Source organism: Chiloscyllium plagiosum, unplaced genomic scaffold (assembly GCF_037043375.1).
Source record: "Chiloscyllium plagiosum isolate Xiang-an unplaced genomic scaffold, Cpla_swu_hap1 HiC_scaffold_14, whole genome shotgun sequence".
Classification (NCBI taxonomy): Eukaryota; Metazoa; Chordata; class Chondrichthyes; order Orectolobiformes; family Hemiscylliidae; genus Chiloscyllium; species Chiloscyllium plagiosum.
The window spans coordinates 27,939,345-27,956,241 of NW_028270152.1; the positions used below are offsets into that span (position 1 = coordinate 27,939,345).

The 16,897-nt window shown below is 43.3% G+C and overlaps 1 long non-coding RNA gene across 1 annotated transcript in view; it reads left to right on the forward strand.

The window, feature by feature from the left end:
* LOC148147938 (uncharacterized) overlaps positions 1 to 16,696 on the forward strand; it is a 224,857-nt gene extending 208,161 nt beyond the window's left edge. The window contains exons 2-4 of the long non-coding RNA XR_015759376.1: positions 2,353 to 2,429; positions 14,461 to 14,567; positions 15,971 to 16,696. This is a non-coding gene — a long non-coding RNA (uncharacterized LOC148147938). The remainder of the gene's footprint in view (positions 1 to 2,352; positions 2,430 to 14,460; positions 14,568 to 15,970) is intronic.
* The last annotated feature ends 201 nt before the right edge of the window (positions 16,697 to 16,897 follow it).

The window sequence follows — 16,897 nt, forward strand, 5'->3', positions numbered from 1 at the left end:
TATATGTGCTGATCAACTGCTCATGATTAAGTTGTGATGTTAAGCAGCTAGCTGCTGTCTCAAGGTTCCCATGTGAATGCTTCCACATGTGACCTAAAGAGGGAAAACGTGAAGCCATCCAGAGCCAAATTGTTTGAGGAAAGTTTTGAGTAGATTGACAACTCTCAGAGTCCTACTTGTGAAGAGGTTAAAATAATACATGTTGATGCAGCATGGTGACTCAGTGGTTAGCACTGCTACCTCACAGCACAAGGGACCTGGGTTCAATCCCAGCCTCAGGCGACTATCTGTGTGAAGTTTGCACATTCTCTGGGTGAGTTTCCTCCAGGTGTTCTGGTTTCCTCCCACAGTCCAAAGATGTGCAGGTCAGGTGAATTAGCCATGCTAAATTGCCCATGGTGTTCAGGGATGTGTAGGTTAGGTGCATTAGTCAGAAGAAATGTAGAGTAATAGGATAGGGAAGTGGGTCTGGGTAGGATACTGTTCGGAGGGTTGGTGTGGACTTGTTGGGCCAAAAGGCCTGTTTCTTTATTGTAGGCATCCTTCGATGATAATAAGAGACTGGTTGGAAATGATTGAAAGACTGCATCAGTAGACTGGACATAATGACTAGCAAAAAATAAGGAAGCAGAAATTGGAATATGAAAGAAATCTACCCAGAATTATAAAAAAAGATAGTGTTTCTACAGTTATTTAAACAGGACAGGAGTGACTAAAGTGCATGCTGACAGAGTGACTGTGAGAAACTAATAATGGAAAACAAAGAATATGAAACAGATAGCTTGTATCTGTCTTCACAGTTGAACACATAAAAGACTTCCCAAAGATAATTGAAGGTGAAGAGATGAAGGAGAGTAGGAATTTAAAGTCACCATTGACAGTGAAAAGATACTTGGGGAAAACTATTAAACCTAAAGGCTGGCAGATACCCAGAACATGCTGACCTCTCTTAAAAGAAGTGGTCACAGAAACAGTAGGTGCATTGGTTATAATCTTCCAAAATTTCTTCGATACTGGAAGGGCCCCGACTGATTGGAAAATTGATTCATAACAGCTTTGTTCATGAAAGGAAGAAGACAAAAAGCAGGAAACCTGCATACGGAAATGGTGAAAATCCTTTGTTAAGGAGGTTCTAGCAGGATATTTATGCTGGAGATGATGGTGTTAGATTGGGATGGACAAACTTAAAAATCACACAACACCAGGTTATTGTCCAACAAGTTTATTTAGAAGCATTAGCTTTTAGATGTGATGAAGAAGCAGCGCTGTGAAAACTAGTGCTTCCAAATAAACCTGTTCGACTATAACCTGGTGCTGTGTAATTTTTAACTCAATTGGATCAGGTAGAGTTAACATGGCTTTATGAAACTGAAATCATTTATAACTAACTTATGAAAAGTCTTTGAAGAATTAACAAACAAAGGCTGATAAAGGGGAACTGGCAGATATGATATACTTAGATTTCCAAAGGAGAAAGTGATGACTGCAGATGCTGGAGATCAGAGATGAAAAATGTGTTGCTGGAAAAGCGCAGCAGGTCAGGCAGCATCCAAGGAGCAGGAGAATCGACGTTTCGGGCATAAGCCTGAAGAAGGGCTTATGCCCGAAACGTCGATTCTCCTGCTCCTTGGATGCTGCCTGACCTGCTGCGCTTTTCCAGCAACACATTTTTCAGCTTAGATTTTCAAAACCAATTGATAACATGCTATAATAAGGGTTTACAAAGATTATAGAAGCAGGAGTAGCCATTCAATCCCTCAAGCCTTTTCTTCAATCAACATGATCATGGCTGATCACTGAGCTCAAATTCCACTGTCCCTACCCCCCTCCCCAAAATCCCATATCCCTAATCCCTTTAGCCACAAGAGTTATATACATCTATCTTCTAGAGCATGTAGGGGAAAGGATTAACATAGCATTAATAAAGGATTGGATAGCTAACAGAAAGCAGACAGTCAAGGTAAATGTATCATTTTTGGGTTAGCAAACTAACTAGTGATGATGCACAGGTGTCAGCTTTGGGACCTTAACAATTTACAGTTGAGATTGTGTTGCTGGAAAGCACAGCAGGTCAGGCAGCATCCGAGGAGCAAGAGAATTGACATTTCGGGCCAGACCCCTCCTGCTCCTAGGATGCTGCCTGACCTATCCTGCAACACACTCTCAACTCTGATCTCCAGCATCTACAGACCTCACTTTCTCCGCCTTAACAATTTACAATCGATACATTTTTTTTTGAGTGTGAGCAGCAGCTGAGTTTAAACGAACCCGGAAGGCTACAGCTAAGGTAAGACAGTTTGTTTTAAAATTACTTACCGGTAGTGGGCAGCGGTGTTTTTTTTCTCTTCACAGAAAGAGCGGGAGCAGCAGGGGGAAGTGACGAAGACCAGAGGGGTAGCCGGAAGCTGGTGTAGCGCAAGCTTACCTGGGTAGGTTTTTTTTCCTATAAAAGCGCGCAGGAGAGGAACCCGAGGCACTACAGAGTTAGTGCCTACCACCCGCCCTCCTCCTCTAACCTAATAATAAGACCCGTTGTGGTAAGTAGGTAAGTGCTGCATTTTGCTTGTTCTATTCTTTAGACCTAGTTTTTTTCTAAAAGGTTACTTTTAGAGGGATGGCAGTGGAGGCAGTGCAATGTTCCTCTTGCAACATGTTTGAGGTGAGGGATGCCATGGTCGTCCCTGCTGATTACACTTGCAGGAAGTGCACCCATCTCCAGCTCCTCCAAGACCGTGTTAGGGAACTGGAGCTGGAGTTGGATGAACTTAGGATCATTCGGGAGGCAGAGGGGGGTCATAGATCGGAGCTTTAGGGAAGTAGTAACTCCAAAGATTGCAGACAGATGGATGACAGTGAGGGGGACTGGGAGGAAGCAGCCAGTGCAGGGACCCCCTGCGGCCGTTCCCCTCAAGAACAAGTATACCGTTTTGGATACTTGTGGGGGGGACAACTTACCAGGGGTTGCTCAGAAGGGAAGGGTGGAGAAGAGCAGAGCAATAGTTATTGGGGACTCGATAGTTCGGGGCACAGATAGGCGGTTCTGTGGGGGCAAGAGAGACTCACGTTTGGTATGTTGCCTCCCAAGTGCAAGGGTCCGTGACATCTCTGATCATGTTTTCCGGGTCCTTAAGGGGGAGGGGAAGCAGACCGAAGTCGTGGTCCACATTGGCACCAACGTAGATAGGAGGAGGTATGAGGATGTCAGGCAGGCTTTCAGGGAGCTAGGCTGGAAGCTCAGAGTTAGAACAAACAGAGTTGTTGTCTCTGGTTTGTTACCCGTGCCACGTGATAGAGAGTCGAGGAATAGGGAGAGAGAACAGTTAAATGCGTGGCTACAGGGATGGTGCAGGAGGAAGGGATAACTGGGGCTCTTTCTGGGGAAGGTGGGACCTTTATAAACAGGATGGTCTACACCTGAACCTGAGAGGCACCAGTATCCTTGGGGGGAGGTTTGCTAGTGCTCTTGGGGGGGAGTTTAAACTAACTCTGCAGGGGCATGGGAACCTAGACTGTAGCTTTAGGGTGCAGGACCTGGAGTGTAGGGAGGATGGGAACATGGCATCAATTTCAAAGGAGGGTGCCTGTAAACAGGAAAGTGTCTTGAAGTGTATATACTTCAATGCAAGAAGTATACGAAATAGGGGAGGTGAACTTGCAGCGTGGGTTGGTACCTGGGATTTCGATGTTGTGGCTATTACGGAGACATGGGTAGAACAGGGACAGGATTGGCTGTTGCAGGTTCCAGGGTTTAAATGTTTTAGTAGGGTCAGAGGTGGGGGTAAAAGAGGGGGAGGTGTGGCATTGCTGGTCAAAGATAGTATTACAGCGGTGGAAAGGACGATGGATGAAGACTCGCCATCTGAGGGAGTTTGGGCTGAGGTTAGGAATAGGAAAGGTGAGGTCACCCTGTTAGGAATTTTCTACAGGCCTCCTAAAAGTCCTTAAGATGTAGAAGAAAGGATTGCGAGGATGATTCAGGAGAAGAGTGAAAGTAATAGGGTGGTTGTTATGGGGGACTTTAACTTTCCAGATATTGACTGGGAAAGCTATAGCTCGAGTTTGTTAGATGGGTCAGTGTTTGTCCAATGTGTGCAGGAGGGTTTCCTGACACAATATGTAGACAGGCCAACAAGAGGTGAGGCCATACTGGATTTGGTTCTGGGTAACGAACCAGGCCAGGTGTTAGAATTGGAGGTAGGTGAGCACTTTGGGGACAGTGACCACAATTCGGTGACTTTTACTCTAGTGATGGAGAGGGATAAGTGTGCACTGCAGGGCAAGAGTTATAGCTGGGGGCAGGGAAATTATGATGCGGTGAGGCACAACTTAGGATGCGTGGCTTGGAAAAGTAGGCTTCAAGGCATGGGCACAATTGATATGTGGAGCTTGTTCAAAGAGCAACTATTGAGTGTCCTTGATAAGTATGTACCTGTCAGGCAGGGAGGAAAGGGGCGTGTGAGGGAGCTGTGGTTTAATAAGGAATTTGGATCCCTTGTTAAATGGAAGAGGGCGGCCTATGTAAAGATGAGGCGTGAAGGTTCAATTGGGGTGATTGAGAGTTATAAGGTAGCCAGGAAGGATCTGAAGAGAGAACTAAGAGCAGCAAGGAGGGGACATGAAAAGTCCTTAGTTGGTAGGATTAGGGAAAACCCTAAGGCTTTCTACAGGTATGTCAGGAATAAAAGAATGACTAGGGTAGGAATAGGTCCAGTCAAGGATAGTAGTGGGAAGTTGCGTGTGGAGGCTGAAGAGATTGGGGAGACACTGAATGAATACTTTTCGTCAGTATTCACTCAGGAACAGGACATTGTTGCCGATGTGAATATTGAGTCACAATTAATTAGAATGGACGGCTTTGAGGTATGTAGGGAAGAGGTGTTGGAAATTCTTGATTTTTATGTCCTCGTTGTCTACAGGAATAGTGCCAGAAGACTGGAGGATAGCAAATGTGGTTCCCTTGTTCAAGAAGGGGAGTAGGGATAACCCTAGTAACTATAGGCCAGTGAGTCTCACTTCTGTTGTGGGCAAAGTCTTAGAGAGAATTGTAAGGGATAGGATTTATGAACATCTGGATAGGAATAATGTGATCAAGGATAGTCAGCATGGTTTTGTGAAGGGCAGGTCGTGCCTCACAAACCTTATTGAATTCTTTGAGAAGATGACTAAGGAGGTAGACAAGGGTAAAGCGGTAGATGTGGTGTATATGGATTTTAGTAAGGCGTTTGATAAGGTTCCCCATGGTAGGCTACTGCAAAAAATATGGAGGTATGGCATTGAGGGTGAGTTGGAGGTTTGGATTAGGAATTGGCTGGCTGGAAGAAGACAGAGGGTAGTAGTTGATGGTAAAGATTCATCTTGGAGTGCAGTTACTAGTGGTGTTCCGCAAGGATCTGTTTTGGGACCATTGCTGTTTGTCATTTTTATAAATGACCTGGAGGAGGGGCTAGAAGATTGGGTGAGCAAGTTTGCGGATGATACGAAAGTCGGTGGAGTTGTTGACAGTGAGGAAGGATGTGTCAGGTTACAGCGGGATATAGACAAGTTGCAGAGCTGGGCAGAAAGGTGGCAAATGGAGTTCAATGTAGGTAAGTGTGAGGTGATTCACTTTGGTAAGAGTAACAAAAAGATGGGGTACTGGGCTAATGGGCGGATACTTGGTAGTGTGGCTGAGCAGAGGGATCTTGGTGTCCATGTACACGATCTCAGAAAGTTGCCTCCCAGGTAAATAGTGAGGTGAAGAAGGCATGTGGCGTACTGGCTTTTATTGGTAGAGGAATTGAGTTCCGGAGCCCTGAGGTCATGTTGCAGTCATATAAGACTCTGGTACGGCCGCATCTGGAGTATTGTGTGCAGTTTTGGTCGCCATACTATAGGAAGGATGTGGAGGCACTGGAACGGGTGCAGAGGAAGTTTACCAGGATGTTGCCTGTATGGTAGGAAGATCGTATGAGGAAAGGCTGAGGCACTTGGGGCTGTTTTCATTGGAGAAAAGAAGGTTTAGGGGTGACTTGATAGAGGTGTACAAGATGATTAGGGGTTTAGATAGGGTTGACCCTGAGAACCTTTTTCCACGTGTGGAGTCAGCTATTACGAGGGGGCATAGCTTTAAATTAAGGGGTGGTAGGTATAGGACAGATGTTAGGGGTAGATTCTTTACTCAGCGAGTCGTGAGTTCATGGAATGCCCTGCCAGTAGCAGTGGTGGACTCTCCCTCTTTATGGGCATTTAAATGGGCATGGGATAGGCATATAGAGGATAGTGGGCTAGTGTAGGTTAGGTGGGCTTGGATCGGCGCAACATCGAGGGCCAAAGGGCCTGTACTGTGCTGTATTTTTCTATGTTCTAAATGACTTTTATGGAGGGACGAAATGAATGCTAGCTGATATGCTGATGTCATGAAGATGGTATGAATGTATGTTGGCAAGTGGAGGCAACGGATCCAGTTAGGTTAAATCAGAGGGCATTAATTTAACAGATAGTTTACAATGTGCACTTATCAACTTCATCAGGAAGAATAGAAAAGCAGCATACTGTTTATCTGGAGAGCGTTTGCAGAATTAGTGGTACAGAAGGATTTGTACATTCTGGTAAATGAATCATACAAAGTTTGTGGGCAGGTACAGTCAGTGATTAGGAAGGCCAGTGGAATATTGGTGTTTATTTTAAGTATGATGGATGATAAAAGTCAAGAAGACTTATTGTAGCTGGACAGAGCTTTGGGGAGATTGTATCCAGAATACTGTACACAGTTTTGATATCCTTATTTACACAATGCAATAATTCTGTTAGAAGCAGTTCAGAGAAGATTCACTCAACTCTTTCCCGGGATAGTGGGCTCAACTTTTGAAAGAAGATTAGCTTGATTGTGCCTGTATGTATTGGAGTTTAGAGAAGGTCACTGTTGGAATATTTCATGCAATTATAAAGTCATAGAGTTGTACAGCATTGAAACAGACCCTTCGGTCCAACCCGTCCATGCCGACCAGATATCCCAACCCAATCTAGTCCCACCTGCCAGCAGCCGGCCCATATCCATCCAAACCCTTCCTATTCATATACCCATCCAAATGCCTCTTAAATGTTGCAATTGTACCAGCCTCCACCACATTCTCTGGCAGCTCATTCCATACACGTGCCATCCTCTGTATGAAAAAGTTGCCCCTTAGGTCTCTTTTATATCTTGCCCCTCTAACCCTAAAACTATGCCCTTTAGTTCTGGACTCCCCAGCCCCAGGGAAAAGACTTTGTCTATTTATCCTATCAATGCCGCTCATAATTTTGTAAACCTCTATAAGGTCACCCCTCAGCCTCCAAAGCTCCAGGGAAAACAGCCCCAGCCTGTTCAGCCTCTCTCTATAGCTCAGATCCTCCAACCCTGGCAATATCCTTGTAAATCTTTTCTGAACCCTTTCAAGTTTCACAACATCTTTCTGATAGGAAGGAGACCAGAATTGCACACAATATTCCAACAGTGGCCTAACCAATGTCCTGTACAGCCACAACATGACCTCCCAACTCCTGTACTCAATACTCTGACTAATAAAGGAAAGCATACCAAATGCCTTCTTCACTATCCTATCTACCTGCGACTCCACTTTCAAGGAGCTATAAACCTGCACTCCAAGGTCTCTTTGTTCAGCAACATTCCCTAGGACCTTACCATTAAGTGTAAAAGTCCTGCTAAGATTTGCTTTCCCAAAATGCAGCACCTCGCATCTATCTGAATTAAACACCATCTGCCACTTCTCAGCCCATTGGCCCATCTGGTCAAGATCCTGTTGTAATCTGAGGTAACCCTCTTCGCTGTCCACAACACCTCCAATTTTGGTGTCATCTGCAAACTTACTAACTGTACCTCTTATGCTCGCATCCAAATCATTTATGTAAATGACAAAAAGTAGAGGGCCCAGCACCGATCCTTGTAGCACTCCATTGGTCACAGGCCTCCAGTCTGAAAAACTACCCTCCACCACCACCCTCTGTCTTCTACCTTTGAGCCAGTTCTGTATCCAAATGGCTAGTTCTCCCTGTATTCCATGAGATCTAACCTTGCTAATCAGTCTCCTGTGGGGAACCTTGTAGATTGCCTGACTGAAGTCCAAATAGATCACATCTACCGCTCTGCCCTCATCAATCTTCTTTGTTACTTCTTCAAAAAACACAATCAAGTTTGTGAGGCATGATTTCCTACGCACAAAGCCATGTTGACTATCCCAAATCAGTTCTTGCCTTTCCAAATACATGCTGAAAAATGTGTTGCTGGAAAAGCGCAGCAGGTCAGGCCGTATCCAAGGAGCAGGAGACTCGACGTTTCGGGCATAAGTCCTTCTTCAGGATTCCTGAAGAAGGGCTTATGCCCGAAATGTCGATTCTCCTGCTCCTTGGATGCTGCCTGACCTGCTGCGCTTTTCCAGCAATACATTTTTCAGCTCTGATCTCCAGCATCTGCAGTCCTCACTTTCTCCTTTCCAAATACATGTACATCCTGTCCCTCAGGATTCCCTCCAACAACTTGCCCACCACCAAGATCAGGCTCACCAGTCAATAGTTCCCTGGCTTGTCTTTACTGCCCTTCTTAAACAGTGGCACCACATTTGCCAACCTCCAGTCTTCCAGCACCTCACCTGTGACTATCGATGATACAAATATCTCAGCAAGAGGCCCAGCAATCACTTCTCTAACTTCCCACAGAGTTCTCGGGTACACCTGATCAGGTCCTGGGGATTTATCCACCTTTAACCGTTTCAAGACATCCAGCACTTCCTCCTCTGTAATTTGGACATGTTGCAAGATATCACCATCTATTTCTCTACAGTCTATATCTTCCATATCCTTTTCCACAGTAAATACTGATGCTTAGTATCTCCCCCATTTTCTGTGGCTTCACACAAAGGCCGCCTTGCTGATCCTCGAGGGGCCTTATTCTCTCCCTAGTTACCCTTTTGTCCTTAATATGTTTGTAAAAACCCTTTGGATTCTCCTTAATTCTATTTGCCAAAGCTATCTCATGTCCCCGTTTTGCCTTCCTGATTTTCCTCTTATGTATACTCCTACTTTCTTTATACTCTTCTAAGGATTCACTCGATCTATCCTGTCTATACCTGACATATGCTTCCTTCTTTTTCTTAACCAAACCCTCAATTTCTTTAGTCATCCATCATTCCCTATACCTACCAGCCTTTCCTTTCACTCTGACAGGAATATACTTTCTCTGGATTCTTGTTATCTCATTTCTGAAGGCTTCCCATTTTCCAGCCGTCCCTTTACCTGCGAACATCTGCCTCTAATCAGCTTTCGAAAGTTCTTGCCTAATACCGTCAAAATTGGCCTTTCTCCAATTTAGAACTTCAACTTTTAGATCTGGTCTAGCCTTTTCCATCACTATTTTAAAACGAAGAGAATTATGGTCGCTGACCCCAAAATGCTCCCCCACTGACACCTTAGTCACCTGCCCTGCCTTATTTCCCAAGAGTAGGTCAAGTTTTGCACCTTCTCTAGTAGGTACATCCACACACTGAATCAGAAAATTTTCTTGTACACACTTAAGAAATTCCTCTTCATCTAAACCTTTCACACTTTGGCAGTCCCAGTCGATGTTTGGAAAGTTAAAATCCCCTACCATAACTACCCTATTATTCTTACAGATAGCTGAGATCTCCTTACAAGTTTATTTCTCAATTTCCCTCTGACTATTGGGTTCTGGTCTCCTTCCTATCGGCAAGATGTTGTGAAACTTGAAAGAGTTCAGAAAAGATTTACAAGGATATTGCCAGGGTTGAAGGATTTGAGCTATAGGGAGAGGTTGAATAGGCTAGGGCTGTTTTCCCTAGAGCATCAGAGACTGAAGGGTGACCTTATAGAGGTTTATAAAATCATGAGGGGCATGGATAGGATAAATAGACAAAATCTTTTCCCTGGGGCTGGGGAGTCCAGAACTAGAGGGCATAGGTTTAGGGTGAGAGGGGAAAGGTAAAAATAGGGACCAAAGGGAGCAACCTTTTCACGCAGAGGATGGTATATGTATGGAATGAGCTGCCAGAGGATGTGGTGGTAGCTAGTACAATTTCAACATTTATAAAGCATTTGGATGGGTATATGAATAGGAATGGTTTGGAGGAATGTGGTCCACGTGTAGATAGGTGGGACTAGATTGGATTGGGATATCTGGTCGGCATGGACAAGTTGGACTGAAGGGTCTGTTTCCATGCTGTACATCTCTCTGACTCTATGAACAAGAGGTGATCTTATTGAAACAATACGATCCTGAGGGAATTTAAGAAGGTGGTTATAAGGAGATTGTCCATACTTTCTGTCAGCCTATACTTGAAAGTCAGGGAAATTGGGGAACATCTATAAAATCTCAACTTTTGTCGCAACTCTGGGAATTGCGGATTTTGACTTTTAGTGCACTGTCCCAGTGAGGTGTATCAATTTAGATTGATTTAATTAAAAAGAAAATGTTATCATCTAATATGGTCTGAAGGAATGCCTGAACAGCTCATGGAATGAGGGATTAGGTAATGTTTATATTAGTTAAGAATTAATTGGATTTGAATTTGTTGTATAAACTTAGTGGGGTTTGCATTCTGTGAAGTGTAGATAACTGAAGTAAACCTCTTCCTGAAAGATGTGGACTTGAAATTTGTTTACGTTTTGGAGTAGAACACCAGCAGTGCATTGGATTAGTCACATCTGGAAATAAAAAGGCATGGATAGAGTGTTCCAGCAACAGATGAAATGACACACAGGCAGTTGAGGGATATTATGGAAGTGAGCATAATAGGCAGTCTTTGCGATGTTATGACTATATGTTTGGAAGCACATGAGTGTCGTAAAATGACAAGTTTAATCCCAGCTTGTTGCAGAGGGAGGATTTGAGTCAGTAGGTCAGGAGTGATGTTTGAGTGTTAACCAGGTGCAATGGGCAGAATCACACAACATGGGCTATTATGGGATGCGGATGACAAGTGCAGCAAGTCCCACCTCAACATCAAGATCATCTCTCCCCATCTTTTATGATTCATAAGTAATGTGATGAGATTCTCACAAGGCACCAGCAAGATGCCAATTGAAGGCCATTATCACTTGTTAAACATCGTTTAAATGCTATCACTTGCCTCATTAATATCCAGACATCTATTAAACCAATCTTTCAAAATGACTTTTAGAATGGTGGCTCCTGGTCTGCAATCATCTCCACTTAAACTCTTGGCTTGAATACTTTTGGTAAAAATATAAACAAAGCACTTAGTATTAACTTCAGTAATAGTACTTTTTAAATTGGTTTAAAGCTGTTTGTGCTTGGCTTCAAATTGTGGTTGATGGAAATTAAGGTTTGCATTATACTACAGTTTGGACATTCCATGTTCATGTCTAAGATCATGTGTAGACAAATAATTCAATGAATTGAAATCATATTCTCATGTACTGCTGCCTCACAGCGCCAGAGACCCGGGTTCAATTCCCACCTCAGGCGACTGACTGTGTGGAGTTTGCACATTCTCCCCGTGTCTGCGTGGGGGTGCTCCGGTTTCCTCCCACAATCCAATAACTTCATCTGGTTCACTAATTTCAGGTCTGAAGGAAAGCTACCTTTTTTAAATTGATCTAACTGCGATGTGACTCCAGTGTGGTTGGTTCTGAAGTTCCCAGGCAGCTATTCAGTTGTACCAAACAGCTGCAAAATAACTTGTGGACTGCAGCTATTCAATAAGGTGGCTTAACACAACCTGTTCAATGGCAACTAGGAATGGGCAATGTATGCAGCCACTGCCAGTCATGTCCAGATCCCATGAATTAATCCAATCACTCATGGCACAGTTAACAATAAAAAGACCTATTACACTGGCATCTACAGAGTTACAATTAATTCTGAGTTCTCAATGAAACATATTCACCCATCTATCAGATTTGCTACAAAATAAATTGTCACAAAGCATTCATGTTATGATGGGTTGATGCAACTCAAAATTTATTTGGAGCTCAATAATACCTTTACCACTGGGCAGCATTGTGGCTCAGTGGTTGTCACTGCTGCCTTACAGTGCCAGGGACCTAAGTTCAATTCCACCTTCAGTTGATTGTGTGGCGTTTGCACATTCTTCCTGTGTCTGCGTGGGTTTCCTCTGCATGCTCCAGTTTCCTCCCACAATCCCACGATGTGCAGGTTAGGTGGATTGGCTGTGCTAAATTGCCTATAGTGTCCAAGGATGTGCAGATTAGGTGGATTAGCTGTGCTAAATTGCCCATAGTGTCCAAGGATTTGCAGGCTAGGTGGAATAGCCATGGGAAATGTAGGGGGGTGGGTCTGGTATGCTCTTTGGAGGGTCAGTATGGACTTGATGGGCCAAATGACTTGCTTTGGTATTGTAGGAATTCTATGATTTTATGACTGGGGACATCTACTCACCGAGTTCACGAATTTGTTCACTTACTGAAGAAGCCTTGGACAAAGAAAACAGCTAAGTGGTCATCTGGTTATCATCAACGTGGCAAAGGAACCCTCTACTGTGTAATTTGTATGAAATTGCCTTTCATGATGAATATAGTAGCAAGTGTACAGTAACAAATACTAGAAACAAGAATGAGATTCTGCACAGCAATGAAAATTTAACATTCAATAGATTACAGTCTCTTCAAATAACTTAGTTGCCCACATTTGCCACAGGGAGCGACAGATGCTCATCATATCGTGTGACAAACGGTCCCACTGTGAGCAAACATAATCTTACTCGGAAGTTAACTTTCAAGAATGCAATACACACTAATTATGGAGCTTGATCAAAGTTATGGAGCTTGATCAATGCTTGGAAAGTATTTAGCATTCAAGACACTGTTTCCACCACACTGGCATTAAATCAACCAAAAAAATGAAATCAGTACCACGGTAAAGGGAACTTGGATTTTATTTTTCAATTCCATTCAATTTTCTTGAGAGTACAGATGTTACAAGGATAAATTTTGCCAATTCCTGGGCATCATCTTTATATTTCAACTGAGCATGAGTAGTTCTCCTGTGCCATTGCTCATAGTAATTTGGAGATTTTGCTGTTAGAGAGACAGAGAGAGGAGTGTTTGGCTGAGGAAGTATCGGTGAAACTTCTAAGCCACTAAAAGAATTTGGAAAGAGCTCTCAAATAATGTTTATAGAGATAGGAGCAAATGTTTCAGATCCCACCCAGTGGGTGGGAAAGGGAGCTTTATTGGACAGGAAGCAATAAATACAATTTTGCAAGGAAGAGTTAAACCCTTGCCATTAATTTCACACAATATTTCAGGCTGATTGGGTTTCCTGAAGAACGTGTTTTGTGTTTATCAGCACGTCATAAATAATTATTAACATGGATTTATGCTCATTAATGAAATTTTGTTAGCTGTCAGGAAACATGTCTGTTCACAACGTGTGATAGACCAATGAGGGATGAACCTGGGGGGTAAGGTTTCGTCCTCCAAGCTTCAGTCACTTTGCTGATTCATGATCAAACCATTTCTTTGCACAAACATTCACATTCAGCGTGGTCAAACATCTCAGTGCTGATCAGCTGATGGGAGGTTTCAGTCATATAAAGTAGGGCTTGGTGTTACTAAAAACACTTCAAGCTGAATGTTTTTTGTGCAGCTAGAAATTACATCGGCTTTTTTTGAGACTTAGTGAATTTTCTTGATATATCTTATCAGGCTCACCTCATTAACTACCCACCCCAACCAAATGCCATCCCTCATTTTTGATTCTGACACCAGTTTACCGTGCATCATTCCCAGACGTACTCGCTAATCAGTGGACATCCCACAATTCATTGACATTTCTTATGCCTGCAAAGTGGTTTTGAGCACCCAGCCAAGCACTGTCAATGCAGAATTGTCTTGCACAGTTCAGACATTTGCCCTGGACATAACAAACAGGGCAAATTAGCACCCGTGGTGTGGCAGGGACCTGGGGTTCCTCTTTGCCCAGGACCAGTAAAGCTGGCCATGATACTGGACCATGTCTGCCCAGTCTGAGGTTAGCCTCCAGGTCAATGCAATCTCAAACTGCTGGAGAAAAGAAAGTCAATGACTTTCTCCACACTTCCAGTGTAAGTGCCACCATCTTCTCTCCGATATCTTGCATTCACTCTATTTCTGCTATTGCTCCCAACTCCCACCTCATGCTCTGCCACTTTCACTATAACCTTTGACATTTTACCTCCCTCACTGTCACCCACCACAACCCCTGACCCCACTAGCCCTGCCTGCCCAAACTGCTGCCTACTCATTTACTCAGGACAACTTCACACCTCCTCTGAAAATAATAACTGGGCCACCCACTTTAATCTTCCTTAATATCTGTCTAGTCCCTGGACTAGTATGAAGAGGCTGCCCTTGACTTATTCTGTCAGGACCCCCTAAGTGAAGACTATGAATTGATTGAGACCAACTGACAACCATGACAAGCTTCCTTCCTTTGTGTTTGCATTCAAGAGCAAGGCAGGACAGAAGAAATATTAACCTGGTAGATCTGGCTGAGTGGGCAAAGTGCACAAAGAGAAACCAATTCAGTGAACAGCACGGACACCATGAACATCCAGGTAGGTTGAGAGTGAGTGAACTCAAAGGGGCGCTCAACACAAGCTGTATCATTTTTTGGTTGATCCTTTGTCCCACATAAACCTTTAGTGAAAACCTCTCGAATGTGTACCTTCTCTAAGTTATGGTGAAAGGTAACCTGAGGGGGATTAGGCTGCTGAGTGTTGTAGCTCCTTTGATGTTTTAAGTGTAAACCCTGGCAGATGTTTGGGTGGCAGTACCACTGTGGTGCCAGTGGTGTGACATGAGTAGCTGCAATTTCATGACAGACAGTGATTGCACATAAGGCATCTGAGGGAGATGCCTGGTACCCAATCTGCTGTGTGGCAATCCTTTGCAGTGGCAACTTTGCCATGCTTTACCACCCCTGGAAGCTGAAGCATTGAGTAGATGGTGGTACACAACCAGGCAGAGTGCAGCAGATGATTCATCCCCTTCTGGCATTGGAGCCAGGTTCTCGTGACCTACTCATGGCCACTAACTACCTCAGCGACCTCTGTACAGGCTGCCTTTTTCAAATAAGATGACCTCTTGTTACCTCGGGAAAATAACTTGCCTTCTGTCCAGAATAACCTTCAGGAAAACATCAAGGCAGGCTTTGCTAAAAGATGGTGTTGCTTTTCACCTGGTCTCTGACATGTTCAGAGGTGGATGGAGGTGATGAGTGATGTTCCTGGGTTGCAGAGGGAAATGCTGTCCAGCTGCCCTTTAAATATGACATCCAAACTTTGGAGCCCACATGGTTCTGATTGGCTTAAGAACTTCCGGTCCATGAAATGTGGTATTTTACCTGCACATGCATATCTAATGAGCTGAGAAGAATGTAATCGTATGAGAAATCCCAATCTGCCCCTGAGTTAAGACTTCTCACTTTTTGGGCCTGCCGTGACTCTTAATCTCAGAAGAGAAACTTCTTCCCATGAGGTTTATATTTTTGACTGGTTTCTGGAAAAGTAACATGTTTTTCTTATTGATTCAATGTAAATAGAGAACATAAACTCAATTATGTCACATATCACAGTTCTAACAATAAATATACCTGTACATGTTTCCAAGGAGAAAGTATTACAGAACTATGAAACTGGGCTTTTCCCACAGGTAGTCAAAGCAGTATTTCTGTAACAAAAGACTTTTTTAAAATTCATCAATGGGTTGTGTGTGTTGCTGGCTGGACGAACATTTATCGCCCAATCCCTAGTTGCCCTTAAGGAGATGTTTCCTTTTTGATGTTGCAGTCCATGTGCTTTGGGTAGACTCATTGTACCATGAGGGAAGAAGTTCCACACTTTTGACCAAGGGGCAGTGAAGGAACAATGATATATTTCCAAGTCAGGATTTTGGGTGCCTTAGAGGGGTGACAGGAAGTTTTGGTGTTCCCAAGTAACTGCTACTCTTGCCTTTCTAGATGGTTTGGCAAGTGCTATCAAAAGGAGCCTTGATGAATTTCTGTAATGCATCTTGGAGCTAGTACACATGCTTCTACGGAATGACAGTGATGGAAGGTCTGAATGACTGAATCAAGCAGACTGCTTCATCCTGGATGGTGTTGTCAAGTTTCTCAACTGTTTTTGGAGCTACAATCATTCCCATGTGAGAAATATTCCAACACCTTCCAGACTTATACCTTGTAGATGAGGGACAGGCTTTGGGGAGTCAGGAAGTGATTTACTCGCTGTTGTATTCCTAGAAACAGCTCAATTTTTAGTCCATTCTGATAAGAATGGGATTCATTGAATGTCAAGTGGTGATGGTTAGATTCTCTCGTTATATTTACATTATGTCTTTCAAGACCTTAAGAACTCCAAAACACAATACACTATAACACATTTTTGAACTGTTGCGTCTCATCACGTGAGGAATACAACAGCAATTTGTGCACAGCAAACTCCCTCTAAAAGGGGGTTGATTGTGATCAAATTAATTGTTTTCAGTGCTGTTACTAAGAGATAGATATATGTGGGAACACTGAGGAGAACTCCTGTGTTCTTTTTGACATTCATCAATAAAACCCAGTTTAATGTCCCATCTCAGAGAAAGATAGTTCCTTAATGCCTATTTTCTGTATACTTAAACATTCCTCTGTCTCTCACAGTATGACATAGGTCTCCAGCTCAGTGAGTTTAAAATAGCAACTTTAATTGATTCACTTAGATGGTCCTTTGAGGCCAGCCTAAGAATGCTAGTTATTATTTCAAATATGCTGACTTTTTAGAAAATAGACACATTCTTACGAATAGAAAATCATGGCAAATTGAATACATATATCTTATAACTATCACTTAAATTAAAGTTGTAGTTCCCACTTTAACAATTTTCTAGCAACATTCTATTT